The sequence below is a fragment of the Phyllostomus discolor genome, chromosome X (genome assembly GCF_004126475.2).
Source record: "Phyllostomus discolor isolate MPI-MPIP mPhyDis1 chromosome X, mPhyDis1.pri.v3, whole genome shotgun sequence".
NCBI lineage: Eukaryota > Metazoa > Chordata > Mammalia > Chiroptera > Phyllostomidae > Phyllostomus > Phyllostomus discolor.
In genome coordinates, this window is record NC_050198.1 from 101,716,400 (window position 1) to 101,733,668 (window position 17,269).

General features: G+C 40.5%; 1 pseudogene; it reads left to right on the forward strand.

Moving 5' to 3' along the window:
• The first annotated feature begins 1,603 nt into the window (after window positions 1–1,603).
• Window positions 1,604–2,433, forward strand: LOC114504905 (annotated as a pseudogene).
• Window positions 2,434–17,269: the final 14,836 nt, after the last annotated feature.

A 17,269-nucleotide genomic window follows, 5' to 3' on the forward strand; every position in this document is an offset into this window, starting at 1 on the left:
AGGTAATGGGATTTCTTTGCCCCACCCCACCCCCACAAATGCAATGACCTCTTTTACATGTAGCCTGTTTAATTGCTTTTATATGTGTTATCTGATTTGGGTTACACAGAAGATTATTTTCCATATAAGAGTTTGTCCACAGCAAGGATTTTACTCCTTAAAAGTTGAAAATCCATTTTATGGGTGAGAAAATTGAAGCAGAGAGAGGTTCAGTCATGAGTCAAAGATCACACAGCTGTGATTAACTGTAAGTAAGAGCATTATCTGCCTGATTCCAAGGCCCAACTTGGCTTCTCACACTAGGAAGTTGCTTATAATAAAGAATTAAATCCAGGTAGTTAAAAAAAAAATGAAAGATCAGACAAGAAAACAGGGCTTTTTAAAAGTTGTGGTAAAGAATGCATAGCACAAAATTTAGCACTTTAACCACTTAAGTGTACAATTCAGTGTCATTAAATACATTTACAATGTGAATCCACATTGTATTTACCACTCTGTATTTTCAGAAATTTTTCATCATCTCAGACAGAAACTCAATACCCATTAAACATTAACTCTTGTTCTCTCCTCTATTCAGTCCCTAGAAAACAATATGTATTCTCTGTGTCTATAAACTTTGACTGCTCTAGGTACCTCATGTAAGTGGAATCAACACTATATGACATTTTGCGATGGGCTTATTTCACTTAACATAATGTTTTAAGATTCATCCTTTGTTTTTAGGGCTGAATAGTATTACGATTACACACACACACACACACACACACACACACCACACACAATCGCATTTTGTTTATCTGTTCTTCCACCAATGGACACTGGGTTGTTTCCACCTTTTCAGTACTGTTAATAATTCTGCTATGAATATTGCTATACAAATATTTGTGAGTCACTGTTTTCAGTTCTTTTGGGTATATACCTCAGACTAAAATTGCTGAATCATATAGCATTTCCATTTAACTTTGGGGGGAACTATCAAACTGCTTTCTACATTGAAATCTTTTTAAAGCATTGAATTATAAATTCAGACAATAGGCTTTACTAATAATGTATTTGCCACTACCACACTAGATTTTCCTTCTATTCAAAAAGTGATTTTTTTCATAGATCATTGCTGTCTATAACCAAGAATACCTCATGAGGTTTTATCACTGCTCATATTGTAGATTCTACTGCTCTCCACATGGTTACAATGAATTGTTCTTACTGAGAGATAATACTGAGATTTAGATGTCCTGTGTTGCCTATTCCAAAAGCACATTTCTCTGGGATCTTTTCCTTCTTGTCTCTGTTCCCCAACTTATTTAGACAAGACCCTAATCTAACAGCAATTCTGACATTTAAGTACATTTGCCTACAAGAGGTGGAAGAGTAAGACTAATTTTTCATGCTATTTTCTTGGAGTTGCTCCTGATATATTAAATACCTTCTGCTCAGTGTTAAGTCCTCAGCTTTACTGAAGCATGGTTTTCGACATCTAAAATTTTCCACCTAATAGATTGAACTGAATGATGAACTTATAGTATCATGTCACAATGTCTCTTTTACCTGAAGAGACTCTACAATAAAGATAAAATGTCAGCAGTGTGAAGAGGTGGCGAAAATGACTCCCGGACCAGCCAAAGCCCACACACTGCTGCATCCTTGCATCCAGCCTGAACATCCTGCCACTATTGCCATTGTGCCCAGGAAAAAGGCTGAGGGGGATGCTAAAGGAGATAAAGTCGAGGTGAAGGATGAACCACAGAGAAGATCCACCAGGTTATGGCTAAACCTGCTCCTCCAAAGCCAGAGCTCAAGCCTAAAAAGGCCCCTGCAAAGAAGGGAGAGAAAGTACCCAAAGGGAAAAGGGGGAAGCTGATCTGGCAAGGATGGGAATAACCCTGCGGAAAATGGACATGACAAAACAGACCTGGCGCAGAAAGCTGAAGGTGCTGGAGATGCCAAGTGAAGTGTGTGCAGTTTTGATAACTGTGTGTTTCTGGTGACTGTTCAGTTTGAAATACTATTTATCAATTTTTATAAAAATGCAGACTTTTGCTTTACTTTTTTTTAAGTCACACTGTTAGCACACAGAACACTTCATTGTTGTTTGGGGGGAGGGACATATAGTCATATAGTACTAATAGAGTGTTTTCAAAGCTGGGCTGACATGGGGGGAAAAAACCCTTTCCCTTCTAGTTTCCAGAGACTTCCTCTTGGTTCCTGGGAGGAGGGATCCCTTGGTGTTGGCACACATTAGCCCCCTCGTCATGGACACCTTGTGGTGTGGGAAAACTATTCGTTTTTATGTCCTTTGTCCCTCTCCACTTTAAGCATAGACTTGACTCCCTAAAGCCCAGAGACCTGTTGGGACCTAACCCCCCAAAACTTGGTTACCAGTATGTTCGGCAATCTGGACTTTCCAGAGTCAGCATTGAGATAGCACCCCTCGAAGGAGCAGCTGTCCCCTTTTTAGATTGTGGATCTACAGGTTGATAATTCTGCCACTTTTATTTCATTTCCTGAAAGTCAGGGTCAGCTTGTGAAAAGTTGTTAAACCACATGCCTAATGTGAAATGTCAACCCTCACTCTAAACTCTCCCTGTTCATAGAGGCAGATGAAGCCTTCACTGGGTTTTATAGTGGCTTTCTGATTTCAGCAGTCCATGGAAGAAGAGAGTTTGAAAGTTGTGTACTGTTAATGATTGTCTGCCCACATCCTGCCTGATATACCATGATTGTTTATGAAAAGCATCTTTAATAAACCTGGATACAGTTTGGCTTGGAAAAAAAGATAAAATATCATCTTTATTTTTACCTCTACCACAGAATGTGAAAAGGATCCAACAGATACATAACATGACATGAAGGTGACTTGGATTGTTCTGTTATTATTGCTGATATCAGTGAGTATGACACAAATAAATTTGCTTGAATAAAGTATCCTTAGGTGTGTTGGCTTCTAAGAGATAATGTTATGAACATATTGATAATTTCAAGAATTTAGTTAGCCAAATATTACCTGCAAACCTCTATATGTAAATTCCTCTTCTAAGTTAATCAGAGAGAAGATCTCTTATTTTCATGGAGCCATGAGACAGACAAAACACACATATGCAAAAATTATTTCAACTGGTGATAAGTACTAGATGGAAAAGCTGTCCTTTCAATACAGTGGTAGGAAACACTCTTTCTGAAGAGGTGATATTTGATCTGACACCTGAATGACAAGTAGGAAGCAGCCACACAAAGTCTGATCCAGGCAGAGGGAAGAGAAAGCAGAGAAACCTGAGGTCAAAGAGGAAAGGTATTTGTATACCAGATGATGTAGATGTTTGTAAGTGATGGTAAGGAGTTTAGACTTTATCCTTAGCTCAATTCATATCAATGCAGTTGACACACCATGTATAATCTACTTTGAAAGATTCTAAGTCTTGATTCAGAATGTCACAGAATTAAGTAGCAATTCCCTCGGGAATTGCTGCTAGAGGATGGGCCATTGGGAGTAAATCCTATTACAGGTTCAGTAAGTGATCATAGCTCAGTGCCTCTTTTATTACAAATTCATGGTTGGAATAATGACCTCAGACACTACTGATAAGAAGAAAGGAAAGTGGTTCTGTGGTATTATTACACTTTTGCGATGCTTTCAAGAGCAGTATGTTGCAATAGCCGAAAACCGGGAATTAGATTTTTAAGCATTTTAAAACCATAGGCTTTATGGTTTTAGGGGTCAAGTCTGAGACACTTTGGGCTAGAGGGGCATTGTAAAGCACTTATGAATTGCAATACAAACCTAAAGGCTTCACCGTGTCCCAGCTAATCCTCATACTTGGGTACAAATGAGGTTTGCAGTCAGAGAAGGGAATCTGGACAGTCACATGGGTCTTGCCATGTTTGTGACCACTTCTTCCACTTCAAGGCCACTTACTTCTGCTTCCTGTATTGCTTCTGGACAAGGATGGAACAATTAGACTTGATAGGTCAAATGTGACCTTAGAAAAGGGCCAGAGTTCCTGAGAACCAGAGAGGTTATGGAAGTATGCAGGCCTTGAGGAAATGCCACTTCCTCTGTTCAATGAGGTGCATCCGCAATCCCACATTGACGTACTACATAATGGGAGACAGAACCCACTCCTCATCCCATACTTCCAAAGGGTGGGACATAGGAGTGAACCCTCTAAGACGGCCTTGGTGTTGTTCCAGGTGATGCCCCTGCTGGATTCCCCAAGAGGGTAGAGATGGCAAAGACTCTTGTCGCCACTTAAGATAACCTCCTACTCATGAGAGTAAGCCTGCATTGTACAACTAATTGATGATATCTTTGCACTAATACCTCATTCTTCGAGCCATTCTGCCCTGAATTTGAACTTGCAGGGACAAGTCTCCTTCAAGACATTATTTGCAGTATCCAGGGCCTCATTACTACGTTACACACACCTGTCTCTGTGCACCAGGCACATTGCTTTCACACTTACTGGTGGTGGTGGATCAGACTTGGATGAAGATGCGGGATTGGTGCGATAATGGACGATTATCAGCAGGAAAGGACATTCTTCTAAGTTGTCACACTCATTTTATTTTGTTTTGAATATTCCATTTGTGAGTGTGAGAAAAAATATTAAAAGATGCTAGAATTGTGATTTAATCCAATTAAACAAAAACATTTTAATTCGATTTTCATTAAAAAATCTGATTTCAGTAGCTTATTCTTATTTAAGGCAGGAGACATTTTGCTCAACAGCTTTTTAAAAAGTATTTTAGGCTGACAGTGACCAGAGGGAAGAAGGGAGGAAATTTCAGGTGAAGGGGGGAAGGGTTTGAAGGAACTAGGATAAAGGACACATGGACAATAACAAGGGGGGCATGGGGATGGGAGGGAGGTGGGGAGGGCTGGAATGGGGGTAAAGGGCAGAAAACTACTTGAACAACAATTAAAATGGAAAAATAAATAAATAATCCTAAATGATGGAGGGGTTTTCAGAAGCTTAAAAAAGCATTTTATTTCTTTATCTTTAGAGAGAGGGGAAGGGAGAGAGGAAGAGAGGTAAATATCAATGTGGAAATGAAACACTGATCATTTGCTTCTCACACTCGCTCTGATCTAGGACCAAACTCGAAATCCAGGCATGTGCTTGGGCCAGGAATCAAACTGGTAACCTTCGTTTTGCAGGACAACACCCAACCAACTGAGCCACACAGGTCAGGGCTCAACAGATTTTTTTGAGATATAATTTACATACCATAGAGTTCACTGTTTTAATTACATACCATAATTGTTCACTGTACAATTCAATGTTTTTTAGCATATGTACAGAGCTGTGCAACAATTACCATAACCTAATGTTCATGACCCCCACAAAAGTCACCATTAGCACACCCTCACCCTTTCCACCCAATCCCTAAGTAATCGCTCATCTACTTTCTGTCTCTATAGATTTGCCTATTCTGGATACTTCATATAAATTAAATCACACAATATGCAGTCTTTTTGACTGGCTTCTTTCACTTGGCAACATTTTTCTGTTCCTGTGTGCCGCAGTTATGTTTCAGTACTTCATCCCCATTTATGGTTCTGTATTCCATTGTACATGTTAACGACATTCTCTCTACCTATGAACCAGGTCATGGGCTTTTGGCCATTTTTAGTTTTTGGCTGCTGTGAACTTCTTGAGTGTAACACATTTTGTGTAGACATACATTTCCTTTCTCCTGGGTATTTCCATTCTCCTTGGAGTTGGACTGCCAGAATGTGCTAACTCTATGTTTAACTTTGTGAGGAACTGTCAAACTGCCTCCCAGAGCAGCTGCAAAACTTTCCATTCTCATCAGCGATGTATGAGGGTTCTAATTACTCCACATGCACACAAATAACATATTGGTATTTGTTACTATCTTTTTTATTATAACCATCCTAGTAGATGGAAAGTAGTATTTCACTGTGGTTTAGATTTGCATTTCCCTAATGACTAATGATTTTGACCAACTTTTCATGTGTTTATTGGCCATTTGCTTATATCCTTTGGACATAAGGACAAAGGAATTTATTCAATTCCTTTGCCCCACTTTTTAGTTGGGATGCTCATCTTTCATTGTTGACATGTAGAACTTCTTTATATATATTCTGGATATGGGGACGTGATCAGGTATGTGACTTGCAACTATTGTCTCCCATTCTGTGGGCTATCTTTTCACTTTCCTGAAAATGTCCTTTGAAGCACCAAGTGGTTAATTCTGATGAAGTCCAATTTTCCCATTGCTTGTTATTTAGGTGTCTTATCTAAGAAACTATTGTCTAATGTAATGTAACAAATATTTATGCCTACATTTTCTTCTAAGCTTTATAATGTTAGCTTTTACCTTTAGGCTTTTGATTAGCTTTGAGTCCATTTCTGTATGTGGTGTGATATAGTAGCCTAGCGTCATTCTTTTGCACATGGATATCCAGTTGTCATAACACCATATATTGCAAGAACTATTCTTTTCTCCACCGAGTTGTTTTGACACCACTGTCCAAAATCAATGGACCATGGATGTATTGTTCCTTTCTGGAGTCTCAATTCTATTCCACTGATTTATGACCACCTTTATGTCAGTACCCTATCACATAGTATTGCCCTCTCCTCTTATGAGGACACCAGCTCCATCATGGCAGCTTCATCCTTATGACCCATCTAAACATAATTACCTCACAAAGCCCTCACCTTTTCCTGCCAGCCCATTGGGGTTGAAGTTTCAACATATGAATATTTGGGAGACACAACCATGCAGTGCACAACATTCATCATAGCTCTCTCCAGATTTTCTATTTATTCTTAGGTTTGGCAGGTTGTGTCTTTCTAGAAATTGGTCCATTTGTTGGCATGCAGATTGTTATGGACTGACTTGTGTCCCTCCCCATATACTGAGGCTCTGTCCCCTGATATGAGTATATTTGGAGGCAAGGCCTTGAAAGAGGAAAATAAGGTTAAACTAGGTCATAAGGGAGTGGCCCTAGTCCATTACGACTCCTTCATAAGAAGGAGGCATTGGGGAAGCACGTGCACTGAGAAGAGACCAGGGGAGGAAATGGCAAGAAGGCTGCTGCTTGCAACCCAGGAGAGAAGCCTCAGAAAAATCCAGTTGTAAGCACCTTGACCTTGGCCTTCCAGCCTCTAGAACTGTGAAAAGGTAAACCTCTGTTGTTTAGGCTGCCCAGTTAGTGATATTTTGTAATGGCAGCCCTAGTAGATGAATACACCACTGCTCATAGTACTCCCTAGCAATCCTTTTGATTTCTGTAAGGTAGGTTGTGATGTTTTCCCTTACATTCCTGATTTTTAGTAATTGGGGCCTATCTTCATTTTCTTCCTTAGTGTAGGTAAAGGTTTGTCAGTTTTGTTGATCTTTGTAGAGCCAATTTTTGGTTCCATCAATATACTCTACTGTTTTTCCATTCTCAATTTATTTATACTCTATTTTTTATTCTTTCTTTCTTTCTGCTTGTTTTGCATTTAGTTTGTCCTTATAATTTCCAAAAGTGGAAGGTTACATTATTAACTTGAGCATTTCCTTCCTCTGTTATATAGGGATTTTCACCTACACATTTGCCTTTGTGCACTGTCTTTACTCATCCCATAAAATTTGGTATGTTATTTCATCTTTATCTCAATATATTTTCTAATTTCCCTTATTATTCCTTTTTTGACCTATTGGTTATTTAAATTTTTAAATATGCTTATTCATTTTAGAGAGTGGAAGAAACATTGATTGGTTGCCTCCTATACATGCCCTGACTGGGGATTGAACCCATGACCTAGGTATGTGCCCTGACTGGGAATTGAACCTTCAACATTTTAGTGTATGGGATGATGTTCCAGCCAACGAAGACACACTGGCCAGAACAAGCTATTGGTTGTTTAAGAGAGTATTGTTTAACTTCTACATAATTGTACATTTTCCAATCTCCTCCTCTTGTTTGTTTCCAATTTCATTCCACTGTAGTGGGAGAACATGCTCTGCATGATTTCAATGCTTTTACATCTATCAAAACTTGTTTTATGGCTTTGCATAGAGTACATTCTGGAGAATATCCCATGTGCACTTAAGAATGTGTATTCTTCTGTATTGGATAGTGTTCTGTATACCTTAAGTCTAGTTGGATTATAGTGTTGTTTAAACCTTTTATATCTTTGCTTTTTTTCCCTATTCTACCCATCATTAAAAGTAGACTATTGAGTCCCCAAACATTATTTGTTAACTGTCTATTTATCCCTTCAAGTCTGTCACTTTTGGCTGTATGTATTTTGAGCTGTTTATATGTTTATAATTGTTTGTCTTCCTGAGGGATTGACCCTTTTCTTATAAGATGAACTTCAACTCTATTGTTTTTGTCTTAAAGTCCACTTTTGCTTATATTTACTATACTTTCTCCACCTTTAGCCATCTGTGTAGTTTGTTTTCATCCAGCATATCTAGCTTTAAAAAAAAAAAAAAAAAAACCTCACCTGAGGGCATGCTTATTGACTTTATAGACAGGGGAAGGGAGGGAGAAGGAGACACAGAGAAACTCGAGTGCAAGAAAGGAATATCAATTGGTGCCTTTCACACGTGCCCCAACAGGAACCAAACCTGCAACCCAGGTGTGTGCCCTGACCGGGAATTGAACCTGCGACCTTTCAGTTCCGGGACAGCGCCCAACCAAGCCACACGGGCCAGGACAGCAGCATATCTGCCTTCTAACTGCATTGTTTAATGCATTCACATTCAGTGTCATTTATGTGGTTGTGTTTGCTTCAGCCATTTTGCCTCTTCTGTGTCTCATGACTGTTCTGTAGGAACCTTATATGTTTTAAATAATATTCTGCCACTCCGGGGACTGACCTCTCCCACCCAGGGCTTGTTGTTGCTATTGGCTTGCTTGTTTGTAAACTAATCCACTGGCTGGCTGGGTTATCTTCGTGAGGTCTTTCTTCTCCCTCGGGTGAAGAGCCTAAGTTGCTCCTCCAGGAGGCTCAGCTCTGGGCTGCCCACAGTCACCTGGGATGACAGGCTGGGAAAGGCATCTCCACCTCTCTCTCGCTGGCTGCACCCAGCTGCGATGTCACTGATCACACACGGACTGACTGCTCAACTGTTTCCCCGCCGTGCCCTGTGCCACAGGCTGCTCTACAAGCGAAAGTTTCTGAGGCCACCGCTTGATACATGTTCTGACCTTGGGAGGGATCCTTGCAAATGTCTTCCTCACTGGTTGTGTCCTGCAAATGAGCCTGCCACGGTGCAGCCTGCTTCTTGTGTCTCCTCTCACTTGCCTTGGACCACAGCCACCACTGTTCTTAAGAGCATTCCTAGGTCTGCTGTACCTTCAGGTCCTTTGGGAAGAGACTAGCAGCTGCTTCATGGTCTGTCTCTTCTGCCAGGAGAGAGGGGAGCCATGCTCCACAGCAGCACGTGGTGGGGCGGAGTGCGGCACTTGGTGCAGGGGTGGCAGCAGCTTCAGCAGCCCGAGGTCTTCTAGCTTACAACCACCACTTCATGACCTGGGGTGACATGACTAGGGCCTCAGCCCTCCCAGCCCACAACACCCTAGTAGAGCCCCCATTCCATGGGAGGGGCCAGAGAAAAGAAGGGAGCCCCATCTGTCACCTCTGCTCACTGGGGCTCAGCCCCAAATATAGCTAGGGGAGGCTTCCGGTCACGATGCTGACGTAGGCAGACACGGCTCGCCTCCTCGCACCTCATTACAACTAAAATATAGAACCACCATCACTCAGGAACATCAGAAATTGAGTTGAATGAGTCTGACAACTATGGAATTAAAGAAACCACAGCCATCCAGAAGGGTAGGAGGGGGCACAGACATGGAACAGGCTGGTCCCACACCAACGTGGATAAACATTTGGGAGGGATATCTCAGGAGCGAGGAGTCCCAGCCCTACCCCAGGCCCCCCAGCCCAGGGTTCCAGTGCCAGGAAGGTGAGTCCCCACAACTTCCAGCTGCGAAAACCAGCAGGGATTGAATCGGAGGAGGAGGCTGCTGGAGCCCTAAGCAGCTCCTCTTGGGGAACCCACACACGGACTCACCTACTCAGACTCACTCCCTCTGAGCTCCAGCATCGGGGTGGCGAAGCTTCGCTTGCCCTTCAAGGGAAGGGCACCTGTGGTGTACAGGGGGAGACTGAAGTGTCTGGCATCGGGGCAAGCAGAGGCCAATGTCCCTTTGCTGAGCTCCTGACACACACAGAGCTGGTAGGCCAGTGCCATATCTGAGACTCCATCCACCTGGCTAACACTGTGTGACCCACAGTGAAGATCCACAGAGGCTCTGGCCCACCCAACTTACGGGTCCACCCAAGCTGCTTTCCCACAAGAATGGCTGACCTTCAACTCCTAAATCCTATCAAACAAGCAACAGCTGGCTTCAGTGAGCCCCAGTTGTAGCCAGATTAGAGTCACAGCTTAGCTTCACCTGGGGATCTTCCAGCCCAGCACAAGTAGCAGCTACCTCAGATTGCTTTACAGCTCAGGCAGGGTGCCCCACGCAAAACACAGGTGGGGGCTCACCTTGGCCTGCAGCACCCAGGAAACCCCAGGACCAGAGCACTCAGCGGACAGCTACAGACCACACTGGGTCACCACCACCCTGCCCCTGCACAGCTGATCCTCCACAGAGAGCAGAGGTTGGTGGTCAGTGGTCACAGCCAGCCCTTGCAACTGACTGGCCTGGGTAAATCCCTCCCATTGATCTAACAGCAGCAACCAAGGCTCAACTATAAGAGGAAGGTGTACTCAGCCCACATGAAGAGCACACCTCAAGTACCCAGCTTGGGTGATAGAGGAGGCTGTGCCACTGGGCCCTACAAGACACCTGCTACATCAGGACACACTATCAAGACACGGAGTCAAAGCAGCTCTACCTAATACATAGAAACAAACACAGGGAGGCTGACAAAATGAAGAGACAAAGAAACATGGCCCGCCCTGGCTGGCGTAGCTCAGTGAATTGAGCTCGGGCTGGGAACCAAAGTGTCCCAGGTTTGATTCCCAGCCAAGGTACATGCCTAGGTTGCAGGTCATAACCCCCAGCAACCACACATTGATGTTTCTCTCTATCTATCTCCCTCCCTTCCCTGTCTAAAAAAATAAATAAATAAATAAAATCTTTAAAAAAAGAAACATGGCCCAAATGAAAGAACAGATTTAAACTCCAGAAAAAGAACTAAACAAGATAGAGATAAGCAATCTATCTGATGCAGAGTTCAAAACACTGGTTATAAGGATGCACAGGGAACTTAATGAGGACCTTGGCAGCATAAAAACGATTCAGTCAAAAGTGAAGGATACACTAATTGAGATAAATAACAATTTACAGGGAAACAACAGTAGAGTGGGTGAAGCTGAGAGTCAAATCAATTTGGAACATTGATTTGAAACATTAGTTTGGAACATTAGGAAGCAAAAAACAATCATACAAAACAACAAGAAGAAAAAATAATCCCCCAAAATAAGGGTAGTATAAACAGCCTCTGGGACAAGTTTAAGAGGTCCAACATTTGCCTCATAGGGGTGCCAGAAGGAGAAGAGAAAGAGCAAGAAATTGGAAATCTATTGGAAACAATAGTGAAAGAAAACTTCCCTGATTGGGTGAAGGAAACAGACATGCAAGTCCAGGAAACACAGAGAGTCCCAGTTATGATGGGTGCAATGAGACCCACTCCAAGACACATCATTATTAAAAGGCTAAATGTTAAAGGTAAAGAGATAATCTTAAAAGCAAGAGAAGTTAGTTACTGGAATGTTGCCAATGGGAGAGCGGAGAGGGAAAATGGGTGAAGAGGTGAGAGGATTAAGAAGTACAAAAAGGTAGTTACAGAATAGCCCCGGGGATGTAAAGTGCAGCATAGTAAAGGGAGTAGCCAAAGAACTTATACACAGGACCCATGGACATGAACAATGGTGCCTGAGGGAGTGGGAGGCACTGGGTGGAGGGGGATAAAGGCAGGAAAATCAGGACAACTCTAGTAGCATAATCAATAAAATATAACTTTACAAAATGAGAAAAAAATAGCTAGGGGAAGGATGAAAAATGCTGATATTCTCCTCTACCTGAAAGAAAGCCCTTGGCCTGGAAGTTGGAGAGGGGGAGCCTGTGCTCTGGGTGGGCTGCAGCAGTTAGAGTCTCCGACTTGCTGACCTAATGGTGCATTCGTCTTGGCTCAAATACCATCGATCCCTACAGAATATTCAAATATTTCTTGAACAGATTTTTTTTCTACCTGCTTTTTTGCCTGAAGACCATTTCCAGAGGTTTTAATAATTTTTTAAATAGTTTGAAACAGTTCCACTAAGATGAGTTAGTGGAGATTCTCATTGTCATGCTAGGAATTTTTCTAATTACTTTTTTTAAGCACTTCCTAAATTGCATTTTGCAAGCCTTCCTAAAGCAGTTTGCATAAGATCCAAATAAGTAACTTTAATCAGTACAATACAGGGTTTATATGGATTTTAAGAAATTGAGCCTCCAATGGAAGCATGTTTTAGAGATTGGGAAGATTCATGAAGAAAGGAAAATGAGACATTTAAAAGAATAGAAAAAGCATCATAGAAATAATTTAAGTGAACAATTTCAGCCTTGTACAGCTAAAGACAACTGAAACCAAGTGTAATCTTGAGCAACTGCTTTTCTATACCTCAGCTATCTCATCTCCACATTGGGGCTAATATCTTCCTCATAGGGTTGATCTCTCAAGAAAAATAACCATTATTACTAATACAGCAAATCTGACATTAATATCCCACCACCACCACCAATCCCTCGCAACCCCCGAATCCCCCCAAACCAAAACTTATGTGGGGCTTACCCTAACCTGTTTCTGAGGCTGCTGTGTTTGAGGGCATAACACCCAAATCCTGGAAACTAAGGAATTGAAATCCTCATTAACTCTCCAAACTCCATTCTTCTCTGTTCTCTACTTAAGATGGATCTTACAAAGACTGTAAGTTACCACTTAGTTTTCCTTTCTCCAGTTACTCTCCACCATAACCAAAGTACCTTACTCCAGGTTGGGCTGCTTCTATCTACATACAGATTGTCAAGTAAACAGGCCAGGCCACAGAATGGCGTCTGTCCACAGCACAAAGCGCCAATTCATATTTCTAAGTAATATTCTCCCAGAATGAATAAAGACTAGTGTACCTATAACCAGTTGGCCAAACTTGACTTGTTCTGTCTAGCTCGAAAAATGAACACTCCTATTTTAAAAAGTCAAAATAAGGCAGAACCGATTTACTAGAAATTAGGTAGGAACACCAGAGAAAAATAAGGAGGGGCCCCCAAACACCTGGAATTATCTTCTGGAGGGTGAGCCCCTTGTAGCCCAGGCTTACCCCACTAGGTGTGTTCTAGGAACTCATCTGCATCAGTGCACCAGATGGCATTGTTGTGAGAGGCTGCATTTGGCTTCAGTGAATTTTTCTGAAGACTTTCAACACGTTTGCCCATTTTGTGATGGGTGATTTACGAGAGCACCTGCCCACACCATGGTGAGTGTTCAGCCATTTTTGACCAAAAAACAGTGTGACTCCCATGCCCCACCCTCCCTACTCACCCCACATTGCCCTCAGTGACTTTCTTTTGTTTCCTGGATGAAAGAAGTCCTTAAAGGGAAAGGTTTTACCAATGGGGAAGTAGTGCAACCAAAAATAGCAGAAGCACTAGAGTTTGGTGTCAAAATCAGTGAGTTCAAAAAGTGTTTTGAGCAGTGGAAAAAACATCTCAATAGGTTTGTTACATCAAATGGAGAATAATTTGAAGGTGACTGCAGTTTAAACATGTAAGAATAAACAATTTTTATAAATTCCATTTTCGGGGGATCCCCCTCATATACTCTATTTTCTACCCCATTTCTATTTGATTTTTACATCAATTTTTGTTGACAGAACTCAATACTCTTATCTGTTACAAACCAACATTTTCGTTTCTTGATGATCAAAATGAGTGGCAGGTGATTTCCAGAAAAAAGATGACATTGTGAAATATGAGTGAGATCAATGTAAATACCATGAACCAAATTCTACTTGGGCAGTCCTATTGGGTTTTTAAGGCCAATTGCAAAACCTATCCCTTAAGAATAAAAAGGGGAGCCCTGGCTGGTGTGGCTCAGTGAATTGAGCGCTGGCCTGCGAACCAAGGGGTTGCTGCTTCCATTCCCAGTCAGGGCACATGCCTGGGTTGTGGGCCAGGTCCCCAGTTGGCTCGCTCAACAGACAACCGCACATTGATGTTTCTCTTTTTCCCTTCCCCTCTGTCTAAAAATAAATGAGTGAAAAACTCTTAAAAAAATGGAAAAAAGAATAAAGAGGGTAAATACCCCATGTAACAAACACATAATTTCTTAAATTACTTCAAATGTTTTCCCCTAATAACCACATACACTGTAACAGAACTGTTATAAAATTCAAATTACCAGGGGTTCAAATTAAGGTTTACTGCATTTATAGGGTTCATCAAACACCATCAACCACCACACCACCCAAGTCTTAATTAGGGAAAAAAATCCAAATCATTAAAATGATACCAAACAAGGATTGGCATATGAAAGGTGAGACTGAGACAGTAAATGCTTTCTTGCTGGATACCAAAATTCTTGTTGAAATGGACTTATTTTCCATGAACGTTTTGGATTTAGGGCAAATTTTTTAAATGAGGGTACAAAGGAACAGTGACAAGTTAAGTAACAAGTAAAACAAAGAGGAAGTTCAAAGAATGATTGAAAATTTCCCAAAACAGCCCTGGCTGATTTGGTTCAGTGCATTGAGTCCTGGCCTGCCCACCAAAGGGTCACCGGTTCAATTCCCAGTCAGGGCACATGCCTGGGTTGCAGGTCAGGTTCCCAGGGTGGGGGTGAGAGACAACCACACACTGATGTTTCTCTCCCTCTCATTCTCCATCCCTTCCCCTGTGTCTATAAGTAACTAAAAAATCTTTTTTAAAAAGTTCCCAAAACAAGAACCCTAGACTAAATTAAACCCATGGATTAAATCAGGAAGCCTGAGCCATTCTCTGAGAAGTGTACCTAAAACCCATTTAAACTTGGAAGAGAAAAAAGTTCTAGAATTTGCAACTGGCAAGGGAGCACACATAGTACATGGAAGGCAGCAATAACTAATAAATTTTGTATTGTGCACTGTAAGCACATTATTAGCAGAATTAATCCTCACATCAGATAGAAGTAAATTCTCTACATTTTTCTTGGGGACTAACCCTTATGTTAGTTTGCATAAGAAATGCACTTAGGAGCTACATTCATTTTTCTGCTTCTAAGCCTGAAAACTAAAAAATTTAGCCCCTAACTATTACCTCCTTAAAGTACTAAGAGGCATAAAAACACACATTTCAATGTCTTTCTGGGGTCTCTGAGCCACACATTAAATACCATGCAACACGTAATCACAGAAAAAAATCTCATCATGTTTTAAGTAAATTTACGATTTTGTGTTGGGCCACATCCATAACCATCCTGGGACACATGTAGCCCATGGGCCATAGGTTGGACACCAAAATGATCTTAGCCAGAATCAAAAGGAAATGTGATCCTCAAAATACACATGCATGACTTTGGAGTTTCCATTTAGTGGAGAACGGAAAGGAGTAAACTGGAACCAAACATCATCACCCCATTGACAAAATATAGGAGCTACAAGAAAACTACAAGCAGCTAACTCTGGATGAAATCAAGGCTTTTGTTTCCTAGCTGTGTGACATTATGGCAAATGACTTGATTTTGTTGAAACTCATGTTTCTGATACAAAAAATTAAATGCACTGCTAGTGTTATTCTGGTGCTTGTGAGTATATGGAACGTGAGTAGCCCTATCAACTAACTGTAAAGCTCTTTTTAAAATTCCAGTGCTTGTCACATCATAGGGACTTAAATTTTGAACAGATGAGTACACAAATAACTTCGATGAAATAACCTAGTCTTCCTTTAGCCATCTCTTATCACTAATATAAAATATATAGAGAGGCTACAAATTCCTGCTTGGAAATATCTTCTATAAAGGACATCCCCATATGTATCTGAAGAAAGAGTATGACTCATTGTTTCACATTGTTCTCTCATGTTTGAATAATTATAAGCCAGAAAAGGTATTTTTACCATGTTGAAAACTTACTGTATTTGCCAGTCTTATTATTTTTGAGGCAAAAATGTACTTGAACTATTATTTTGCCTTAATAACTATTTTTTCCTTTTTTGAGAACTACTAACCACAATTATAATAAAATGACCAGCAATCCCCAAAACTGAAAGAACTACTTGGTAATATGAGAATCTCAAGGGTGCAATATTTTTTGTTCTAGGGATCAGACTAGACAAAAGTAACATTTTTATATAAAAGGCTTGCTCTACTTTATAAGTTAAAATTTAACAAAACAATTCACAACCACCAGCACTTCATTATTAATATTTTAGGTGAACAATGCCCAAAGGTAACAAAAAATACCCTAAAAATGACATATTATACAATTTGGGCTTCAAAACTGTGACGCTGAAAATTTTTTAAAAAGCAAAACACCTTAAGACAGTTTTATTGCCTTAAATTACTTGACAGACCGCACAATATGCCTAACAAATTAACATACTACTATACAAATTCTACTTAGAATTGCAGCACAACAAAAATCAGGATTTTTTTTTTTTTTGCTAAATCCCTTCACCTTTGTCACCCAAATAAATCTGATAAAAATGTTTAAAAAATGAAACACAGAAACATCCCTAAAATGAATAAATTCCACCAAATAATATTGATGACCTAAACTAAGCGTTTAGAATGTTTTGACTTCATATATTTACTGATTCTCTGTAGAGAATCAAACAAGATACTGAGTAGGCAACTTGACAATTCTAAATTTGCAAATTAATGAAAGGTTATTCACTTCAAGTTGCTTTTAGAAAATATCCAGTTTTTAAAAACATTAAGAAACAAAAAATTTTAAAAATCCAGTATCAGATTTAATTTTGTTAATGATTAATAACTCAGCTAAAATTATCTATTAAGTGTCAATCATCTCCTGATGAGAGGTAATTTTCAGGCAACTGCCACAGCTGGCAAAGAAAAACATACTAAAGGTGTAAAGAAAGGAAAGAAAAGTTTCCCTAAAACTTTGGGAAAACATTGACACCATAAAAAGTTCATTTTATTGAATGCTATGTTTGGTTTTTCAGTAACATGTAGCATAAAGCATCCTTTATGGGTTTATATATAAGACCTAAGATATCAACTGCAAGTGTATGGGCTTATCTGTCCCA